Source organism: Nannobrachium achirus (genome assembly GCF_963921795.1).
Source record: "Nannobrachium achirus genome assembly, chromosome: 19".
NCBI classification, from domain to species: Eukaryota; Metazoa; Chordata; class Actinopteri; order Myctophiformes; family Myctophidae; genus Nannobrachium; species Nannobrachium achirus.
Window position 1 is genome coordinate 27800723 of NC_137826.1, and position 7500 is coordinate 27808222.

General features: G+C 43.1%; 1 protein-coding gene across 1 annotated transcript in view; it reads right to left on the minus strand.

Moving 5' to 3' along the window:
* The window catches only part of lhfpl7 (LHFPL tetraspan subfamily member 7), a gene marked incomplete at both ends in the record, with an annotated part of 126335 nt that overhangs the window by 96014 nt on the left and 22821 nt on the right, over positions 1-7500 (minus strand). The gene's annotated exons all lie outside the window — the stretch shown is intronic.

Genomic DNA, 7500 nt, shown 5'->3' on the forward strand with positions numbered 1-7500 from the left:
TACTGCACTCTAAAATTGACCTTTTACAAGTGTGGAAGCCTTATATTTGGCCTAAAGTCACAGCCTTAATGTTGAGGGAGTTTGTGCAGATTTTTCTTTTTCATTTGACCAGGCAAATACAATAAATAAAATAAATAAACTAATGAATCAGTAACATTCTTCTGAGGGCATGTCTAAGTATTTAAAAACTGCCATTGAAATAAAAAATAAAACGTTTTTTTGGAGGTTGTTACAGATTCATACACAGTAGTGGATTTCATAGAATCTTTTCAGTTGGGGTGGACTCGTGAGTCTGAATACCTAACTTGAATCACCTAGAGATGGTGATGGAGATGTTGGAACAGAAGAGAGGAAATAAGGAGGAAGCTAAAAGTGGTCATGATAAGTTGTGGAAGTGGTGGCAGAACAACAAGGGCTACTACCAGAAGGGACTGTGAGGTACCATCCAGGCAGAGCGTGTTTGGTAACACAGTTCTCTCCGTTAGAACCTCCAATCTATGGAACAGTCTCCCTACTGAAGTAAGACAGTCCTCCAACTATCTGACCTTCAAGTTTAACCTTAACTCACTTAGCGCCGAGCGACTTTCGGGGCGACTAACTAATGATGGCGTTTAGTGCCGAGCGACTCGGAGCGACTTTTATATAAAAGCATTGTTTAAGCTTTTAATTTGGGTTGATAGACGGAGCGGAACGGTTAGCTTACCTTCGACTAGCATACAGATGAAAACCGTGGAAAAAAAAGGATACGATTATGACGTCACCTTTAAGCCATAGCTTCCTGTTTACGTAGGCCTCTGTTAGCCGCTAGGCTCAATGCAAACCATCCGACCCTCACGTAGCTTCACTAGGTCGGATTTTGATTCGGAAACTTTCTGTGTGGCATCTATATACGTTCCGATGCCCATACCAATGGTGGTTTGAGACGATCAAGCACGAATTGAGCAGTATTGAGCTCAAATGGCGGCCCGCGGCCTGTCCATTGAATGTCAATGGAGAGCATGTCATTGTACCATCCTGTTATGTCCTGAACCTCGTTTTTTATTCTGACTTAACATGGGACCATGGCTATGGCTCACTCTAGTGGTCATCTTGTGGCATTCGCAGGCACGTGTACCTGGTTATGTAATGTGATTTTGGGGATTCAATATAGCTATTTCCTGGCAGCGCAGATTCATATTGAAATCTGGCTCGCTCAGCGCTAAGTGAGTTTTAAGAGGTGACTTAAATCAAATCAAATTTGTAATCATGAGTAATTATCTGCTCCATCTGTCACTGGAGTTACTCATAATTGGCTAGTATTAGTCCCCTTTACAATTTACTATTTTACTTACTAATTACTATTACTATCTACTACAATTTTACTGTTGTCGGCTCCTCCCGTAAGAGGTGGCTTAAAGCAAGTCAAACTTACAATCATGGGTAGCTATCTGCTCCATCTGTCACTGGAGTCACTCAACTTGCTATAATTATGTCCCCTTAATGTTGTACTGTACTGTTTTGTATTGCACTGTATTGTATGTTTTGTATGGATAGCCTTACCATCACTTTTGTACAGCCTGCCCAGGGACTACAGATGAAAATTAGCTCATGGATAACTCTGGCTCATTTACATTGATGTAAAAACTGACATGTTGATTAATGTGCTTTGTCCCTGACAAATAAACAAATAAATAAATTAAATAAATAAATAAGATAAAATGTTTTTGTTATTAAATTCTTTTGTAGTTTTATTTTAATGATGTTTGAAACACACAAGAAAGAAATAAAGACAGAAAAGTATCTGTCAACATTCTTTTTCCTCTATAATTTTTATCCCACGATTTTGTAACCCATTTTTTCACCCAGTGCCAATTGCCTGGGCTCCTGGGCTCTGCTCTCCCTCTGCCGCGCCTGAAGAGACAACGGACTGACCTCATGCTTCCTTCAATGCATGAGTAGTCCATGTTGTTTCTTTTCACCTGACAGGGGGGATTTCCCCGGTATGGACGTAGCGCATGGAAGGAACACGTTATTCCAACCAGTTCCCCGGCTGGCCAGGGGGAGGCATTACTGAGACCAGGATTACTGCATGTTTTTGTGCGGGTATCTACCCTAGGAGACACAGGGAGAACATGCAAACTCCACATAGAAAGGCCTTTTTGCCAACCCCACCTAGGGTGTGGGCGCTGATGACGCGGAGGAGAGAACACGCCCCCAGCATCCACAGTGTCCCCCGGCGGGAATTGAACCCAGGCAGGACCTTCTAGCTGTGAGGCGACAGCGCTACTGCGCCACCGTACCCCTGGTATCTGTCAACATTAAAGATGGATAAAATAATCCCAGTGTGTGTGTGTGTGTGTGTGTGTGTGTGTATATATATATATATATATTGTGTGGTATCTCGATAAGAGGAATACTGCCAGGTAAGGCTGAGAGAGTGGCATGAAGGCAGAGTAAAACCCTGAGGATCCCGCCCCCGCTTAGGCCGCGTCACCGAGGTCCGCTACGTTCCCACATACCTTCTCAATCAACCTGAACTGACTCTAGTAAATGCCTCTGTGAAAAGAAGAAGACTATTTCAGTTTGCCTTTACTCTGAACGTTTTGTTTGACATTTGCACCGCTTCTTTCACTCTGTAAACACAACTGTGAATAAACGCGCCTTATGGCTGCACCTGCAACTGTGTTGTGTAATGGTTTGGTCCAGTTAAACCTGTATTTGCCACAATATATATAGTTTTTCAGATTAAATTGGTCATTTTAGGCAAGCAAATCCTAAGTATAAATGAGCCCTCAATCCTCTGCTGTGCTGCTAATACAACCACTTCTTCAGCATGAGCAGATGAGGGGGGAGAGCAGAGATCTTGCCAGATATAGAGAAGCCATTAACTCCTATGGGCTTTGTTCTTCTCTCTGTCTCACTGAAATAATATTCATGTATGCATAAGGATATCTCTTTTTACCCCATACTACCTGAGGGGCTCCCAGCCATACTTGCCTGATGGGCTCCCAGTGGGCAGCCTACCTCCAGGCTCGATATCTATTCACAACTGTGACACATTAAAGGTGCATTCCTTCTCATAAAAAAGGAGCTGGGAGTAACTGGTGAGTGTGTGTGTGTGTGTGTGTGTGTGTGGTACTTCCTACCGCTATAAAGGCCACAACGCACTCACTGAACCATATACTGTGAAGTTAAAATCTACTAGTACATTTGGCCCAGTAAACAGTGTTTATCACAGCGTGCAGTGAAAGAACATGACAAATTGTGTAATGTAATGTTTATTGTACGCGTTGATGTTTCCTAACTGTGAGCTCTCTAACCAGCTGCTATTGGTACATTATATCAGTTTTTCAGAACGCTAATTAACCCGTAATAGCTTCATTCACATGACATTTTCAGCATGCCGTTTTAAACACAGCCCCGGAGACTAATAAAGGCCATTGAAGCAGCACACTATTATTTTGACATACACAACCAACATTTCAATTAGTGTTGTCCCAATTAATCAACTCGTACAGTATGTTTGGCATTAGGCAGTGAATGTACATTATCTTTGTGTGTGGGTGTGCGGGTGTGCGTGACTGCACGTGCATGCATGTATTGTGTATTCCTGTGGATGAAACAAACTCATAACCATTAGGACTTCTACTTATAGACAAGTTAGAAAAATGAAAGAGACTGTTTGTGTTTTACGATGGGTTAATTTAGTAGAAAATGAGTTTCTAACAGCGTTGGCCCTTTCAGAGATGTTTCCTAAATAGATTCTAATTATGTTTGCATAACATCTCTGTCAGTGGAAACCTCATATGTCCTCAATTACTTTCCAGGATTCAAATTCAAAAGTAGAAAAAGTAACAGATCTACAAGCTCAAAACACGCTGCTTCGCATTTTGATATGATCAAGTAGGGCATTCATCTATCAAAGAAATTAAATAAAGTTAGAATATGGAGATAGGAGGTTTCTGTCCGTCAGCAACGATAACTAGTCTGTCCAATCGAACGGCACGCTGCAAAGGAGAGGGAGCTGCATTTGCCGATTTGTTAGACTCAAAGATGTGAAGTGAGGAAATTACTTTTTCTTCTTTGGTGGAAGACTGTTGCCCACAATTTCCTATGTCTTTTTCTTTTCCTTACCTTGTATTCGGTCTCTATCTGTTTCAAAAACATTTAAAGGCAAGGCCATCCTCTCTTCTGACAATGTTCCATCACTAAGGCTACCTTAGGGTCTACACCACTCTATATATACAGTATATATTCAAACCATGCCTCTAGCAGTCTGTCATAATGCAGTTGTCAACCAAACAGTATTATGCTCAATACGCTGATAAAGCACAAATGAAGCTTCCTGGAATAAACTGATTACATCATGTTGTAGTAGACCCATAACAACAGTGACACAAAAACACACCAAGGCACCAAGTAACAAACAGAAACATTCCAAAGGCGGCTTGTTGATTTCCAACTACATCAAATGACTTCATGTAATTGGTCTTCACTGATGTTCATTATATAATGTGGTACCATTTTTGTCTAGTCTACCCCGTATGTCTGAGAGTAGGGCTGTTTTTTTAAATAGTGGGTTCGATAAAAGCCCGGCTCAATAAGCAGGATCGATAAGGTGCTCATTATCAATAAAAATGAACAAGCTCCATCTCTAGTGCTAATACCCTTGACAGAAATACCCAGACCACTTTAACAATGCAATATGTTGCTGTGTGAAGAAGATAATACAATGTTAAGTGAGAGGGCACCAGGGGCGTGTAGAGAATCTTAGAGAGGTAGGGCTGACATTTCTAAAAGGGCTTTTTGGTGAAAATATTGCAAATAGCAGACTTCCAAGCTTGTTTGGAGTTTGGACAAGACAATTCTCTTGAATGCTGCCTTCAGGTATGGCATGGAAAGAGGGCTGAGGGCATTTGCATTTCTTTCACCATAGTAAAAACTGCATTCATGGTCTGGATAGGGCACTTTTTAAAAAGGGAAGGGGCTCAAGCCCCCTTTGATGTCTATGTGTGCACATGCCTGGAGGGCACTGTAAATCCACTGATAAGTGGATGTAATGAGTTTGCTATATTGCTCAGCCAGTGTGTGTGTGTGTGTGTGTGTGTGTGTGTGTGTGTGTGTGTGTGTGTGTGTGTGTGTGTGTGTGTGTGTGTGTGTGTGTGTTTTTTGAGTATCCTGTTGCTGCCCACCAAGGTCCTCTCTTTCTGTCCCACAAGCCCGTCAATGATCAGTGATCATCATTCAGTAAAGTAGCAGCAGTCACTGATCCAGCTTTTGGCATATTCTGTTCCTGGCAGCCCTATTAGAACTGTAACATGACTTGTCTCTGGTGGTCCTGATGCACGCACGCACGCACGCACGCGCACACACACACACACACACACTCGCACAGTCCATCCACCCACATTCTCTTGTTTCTCTAACTTGCCATGTAACTTCATCATTTTAGAGGAATCCTTACAGCCCTGTCGGAACACTCATACAACCCCCCACACCCCCACCTCCCCTCTACATTAATGTGCTGAATAATAGATCCATCTCCTCATTGATTATCACTGGGCGGACTTGCTGCCAGTGTGTGTACATGTGCAGTATGCACACACACACACACACACACACACACACACACACACACACACACACACACACACACACACACACACACACACACACACACACACACACACACACACACACACACACACACACACACACACACACACACACACACATGCTGTGCATAATTATACGTGTTAAGTAATGTGTGCTGTGTTTATGTGTGCACAGTCTGCAAATGCACACATGCACGTGTGTTCATAATTATACGTGTTTAATTGTGTGCCGTGTGTGTGTGTGTGTGTGTGTGTGTGTGTGTGTGTGTGTGTGTGTGTGTGTGTGTGTGTTGTGCGTGCATGCATGTGTGTATGTGCATGTCCAAGTGTCTGAGAGCCCTCTCAATGGCTGACAGAGCTGAATATCGTCACTGTCGGGCAGAAACCTTGTATCTTCCAAGTTTCAAATTTGTACGTTTTTCCGTAAAGTAAAGCCCTGGTTCATCACACAAGACTATTGCACAAAACTAGTGAAAATAGCTGATCGGCTATTTTCACTAGTTTCGATTATTTTTAAAACGATGAATACAAAGCGGTTTTGGACATACCGGGTTTCCACCCGACAAGGACAATACAGTATGCAGAGTGAATGCAAGATGGAGAGGGCATGAAGGCGAGGGAGCAGCAGATTAATCACCTGACAAGTGTCCATTCGTGCCTCGGTGATGGTCTGCAGATACAACGTGACATTCAAGAGGACACAGGACCGTTCCTTATTGCCCTTGCCCTCCCGACCACACACACACTGACATTCTGAAGCCTCATCTATACTTCACTGTGCGCTGGTGTCGAGCGTTGATTGATTACATAATTTACAAAAATGCTTGTGTTTCTAGCGCACACTTCAAATCAGGTAAGGTTCAATATAAAGTATTATTTGTTGTAGGTATGGATATGCGTCTAAAGCAGGGGTCTTCAGCGTTTTCAGGCCAAGGACCCCTTACTTGAGAGAGAGATGAAGCAGGGACCCCCACAACCTTATCAAAGATTCCATATAGTTTCATTGTTGTTTCATTGTTGATATTTAACCACTTGAACTGTCAATACTTAAAAAAAGCTGCTTCACTCTGTACTTAGTCTGCTCTTTTTCCCCCATCTACACCAAAGCACTGCTGCGAGGCGTTGTGAGCTTGTAGATCTGCTATTTTTGGCTAAAGTTCTCAGAATATGCACACTAGGGTTCAGGTGGTTAATGTAAAAAAACGTTCTATCACTCAAAGATTTGGAGGACCCCCTGTAGTAACTCTGAGGATCCCCTAGGGATCCCGGACCCCCTGTTGAAGACCCATGGTCTAAAGCTTTGTCATGCCCATTCATCATCAAGAAAAGAATAGATGATTTTTCGTAACTCAGCTCAGTTAGGGGTTGAGTGTGTTGCTCAGGCACAACTCAACACATAGGCGGGTGACTGAAATCAAACCCGGGACCTTCTGCTTCCCAGGCGGGCTCTACCCATTCAGTAAGCTGGCCGAGCGCGGACGTTCTATGACCCAGAAGGGGCGGGGATATGAGCCGATGAATCTCATCGCCCAATCCCGATCTCTGTGCCTCCCCTCTTTGCTCCTGTCAGCTATTCTGCTGCCGGCTGCTACTAAACAAGGAAGTGTGTCCCGGTGGAAAACGAGTGATAAATCATAGCGATTTTGATCATTACAATGAATGTAAGCATAAACCAAGATATCAGATTGGTCCTGGCACTATAAGCAAGCAATTATTAGCCTGCCTACTTACCTTAGATCTCCCTCCACACAGCTGATTCAAATAAATGATCAATGGGTATTACCAAGCGCTGAAGTCACTTAGCAAGCACCATTTAATCCCCATGCAGAGATTCAGGTGTCACAGCAGCAACAGCAGCCACAGTAAGAAAGAAGGAGTTAGGCTACAGCAGGGGTCTTCAACATGG